The following is a 3,287-nucleotide window of genomic DNA, read 5'->3' on the forward strand; positions in this document are numbered from 1 at the left end:
CCCCCTTTTATCTTTCAGTGAAAGAATGTTATGTTCTAGCAGTTAAATCATAACACACATACCTCCAAGAAGAACATTATTTTATTTACAGTCCCACTGCTTTATATGTACATTTATGGGCTGTCCAAAAGCACTATTTTTTAAAAGCAATCCTGGAAATTTTAAATACTCTAAGCAGCTCCTGAAGATCAAGTTGTCAAATTCCTCACCAAGGACAGCCTAAAAGAAAAAATAAGGCACTCCATTTGACAAGTGAACATTTACTTCAAGACTTATAAACTCAGTACATACTTCTTTCCTGCATTAAGTCATGCACTTCTGGACTTCATACATCAACATAAAACATGCTTGAGATCTGGCCAAGTGGTCTTTAAAATTTTAGCTGCTACACATAAAATCATGTAAAGATTTCATGATAAATGGCATGAGGGTATCCCATTTGCACTTAACAATCTGTTTACAGCAGTACTAATATTAATGAACAATTAACAATTTTAAACTAATACCCACCAGAGAAGGACCCCTGATCTAGAAAGATAAAATTCACGTTACTGTTAACTGCTGTTATGACAACAACTATCAATAACTCAAAACTATCACCCTACCTTAGGTCATCTTTGCACTTCCAAATAGTTAAGTATTCGGTTGGCAGTCTATGCTTCCAGCGTCCATCTTTCACCTGAACAAAAATTAAAGCCGGTTAAAAGAAAGGTACACTTAACTTGGCAGAATCAAAACCACATGTGTAAATAATATGAGTATATGTTACTTACGCAGCTCCTACACCGAAGATATCAAATACAAGGGTAGGAAAATAAGCTGCGCAAGTGTTTGGTTTACGCCTTTTTTGACACCACATCCACTAGTTTCCAAAAGTGAATGGGCAACACAAAGGCGGTAAGAAAACCGCGTAAGGAATGCTGCGTGGCGCCGAGGTGCTAACCCTTCACTGTTCTGAGGGCAACTAAGCCCAGTTCTACATTTTCGTCTCCGACTCAGAATCTAACTGGGTAAGGAACGCTTAATTACTCTATTAGATGACTAAAACATTAAAATCTCGAGGCAACTGATCCTTTCTGTAAGAATATGAAAACTCACCTGCAAGGATGGTGACACTCATTTCCGCCAAATTCTGCACCATGACATAGTTATCAAGATCTACACCTGAAATGGCACTCTCGCGTGGACCTGATTTCACACCACGACATGGTCGGCATACGTGCTGTACACGGTGAAGCCTTTCCCTTTCACACGCACAAAATCCCCGCATTAGAAATTCCCTGACACACAGTCGATAAACTCAAAAGCCCCCACCCCCATCGCCCCGTCTCCTAGCATGGAAAAGCAGACTCGGGGCCGCTTGGAGCCTCCTGAGGTCTCAACAACGTGGCGGAGGCCAAAGCAGGCCGCTGCCCTCTACGCGTTCAGGTCCCGGGAGCATCTTGCCCGGTCCGGTCTCGGCAGCAGCCTCCCAAGACTCGGGGAAGCCGCATGGTCCTGCCCGGCGCCCCGGCCCTCAGAGGCCTGGCTGCGGGACGACCCGAGTCACGCGAAGCTCCAGCAAACGACCGTCGCCTCCGAGAGCCGAGGCCAGAAAGGCTGCGCCGCCTTCCCACAATGCTTTTCTACGACTGGAAGGACCCACTGCTAGAAGCGTGCGGGGAGGGCAGACTGCACCATCGACACCCGCGCCCTCGCGAGACGCCGCCGTGTGGCCGGAGGGCGAATTGCCCAGTGATGGGCAGAGGGGCGGGGCGGCACCGGCAGAGTTGTGAGGGGCGCGGCTTCTCAGCCCGCGCGCCGGCGGAGTCCGGCGAGCAGTTCCTTCTGCGGGAGGGGAGGTTTTTCTTCCAGTGTGGATACTCAGCCACCCCTCCTCCCGGTGTCAAGAGCACACGGTCTGCGCTGAGCTGCGGGTGTAGTCCAGAGGACCGGAGGCCTCGTGTTCTGAGGGAGGAGAGACAGCTCACCGTCTCCAGCTGAGGAAGAGTAAGGTCGTTAATTCCAGAAATATTTATTGGGTATATACTGTGCTTCATGCTCTGTTCTAAATGCCCGAGAGGCAGGTGTGAATGAGACAGAGTTCCTGTCTCACATTCTGTTTCTGTGAGAAAGACACGAAACAGGTAACGTGCATCCCGTAAGTAAGTTCCTCAGTGTAAGTGCCAAGACGGAAACAAAGGAGGCGAAAATGTGATAGAGCCGCGCAGTCCGGCGGGAATCGAGTGCGAACCACGAATGTCGTCTTAAATTTTAGAAATGCACGTTAAAAGGAACAAGTTAAATTCAGAGTTGCAACCGGTGCTAAGTATGATCATTTAAACATGCAGTTACTATACAATTATTAATGATATACATTGCATTCTTTTGTTCCGACGAAGGCTTCGAAATCCAGGGTATATATTTCTAGTACATTTCAATTCAGACGAGTCACTTTTCTGGTGCTTAGAAGCAGGCCCTGGTCAGCGAGGCTGGAGTCGTCGGAGGAGCGCAGGCTGGCATCAGATGCGGCGGAAGAGACAGGCGGGAACAAACCATATAGGGCTTTGTACCTGTGGTAAGGGGTTGGGATTTTATGCTGAAATTTAAAATTGATTTTTAGCACTGAAGGAAAGTGGAGGCGGTTCACTGGTTTCTTGCTGACAGCCGTAACTTCCGGAGGGATGGAGACTGTAGTGATTTGGACTATGTGGTTTCCTCGCACCTCAAGTCCTAGCAGAGAAGCGCCAGAGACTACAGCCCAGCACCTTTCTTTGTTTCTTTGAAGCTTATTGCAGGAAGAAAGAGAGGGGGAGGGAGGGAGAGAAAACAGGAAGGAGGGAGGGAAGGAAGGAATGAAAGGAAAAGAGGAAAGAGAGAAGTGAGGACAGGAAAAAAAAAATAACAGAGAAAGAGGGAAGAGAAGAAGGAAAGGAAGGAAGGAGAAAAGAAAAGGATAATTTAATGCCTGTAGTCCGGTGGTCATCCCACACGGACTAGCCTGAATGATAACATCACCATTGGGACAACAGGGGCAGGGACCATGCAGAAGTAAACGTGTAGTGACCATAAAAAGGTAAATAAATCTAAGACCTTCATTAGGAAGTCTGGGGAGAGAGAGGTTGGAGAAAGAGAAGGTCTCCTCAAAGAGTGTTATTTGAAGACTCTGAAGGGTACAGTTTGGGGATTATGGCATATTTCAACCTTGCCTTCCTGCTAGGGAAAGTCAGTGAGAGGATATTTCTTTGGGCTGGAGGAGCCAGCCGACCCAGGTTTCTGTCCAGCTCTTTGACTTTTGGCTTCTCTGA

The 3,287-nt window shown here is 47.4% G+C and overlaps 1 non-coding gene and 1 pseudogene across 1 annotated transcript; both read right to left on the reverse strand.

Moving 5' to 3' along the window:
- Nucleotides 1-63: 63 nt before the first annotated feature.
- LOC122443995 lies at nucleotides 64-2,538 on the reverse strand (annotated as a pseudogene).
- On the reverse strand, nucleotides 761-897 carry LOC122444454. Its single transcript, XR_006270286.1, has one exon. It is a non-coding gene; the product is annotated as a small nucleolar RNA SNORA13 (small nucleolar RNA).
- Nucleotides 2,539-3,287: the final 749 nt, after the last annotated feature.

Source organism: Cervus canadensis, chromosome 6, assembly GCF_019320065.1.
Source record: "Cervus canadensis isolate Bull #8, Minnesota chromosome 6, ASM1932006v1, whole genome shotgun sequence".
In the NCBI taxonomy this organism is placed as follows: domain Eukaryota; kingdom Metazoa; phylum Chordata; class Mammalia; order Artiodactyla; family Cervidae; genus Cervus; species Cervus canadensis.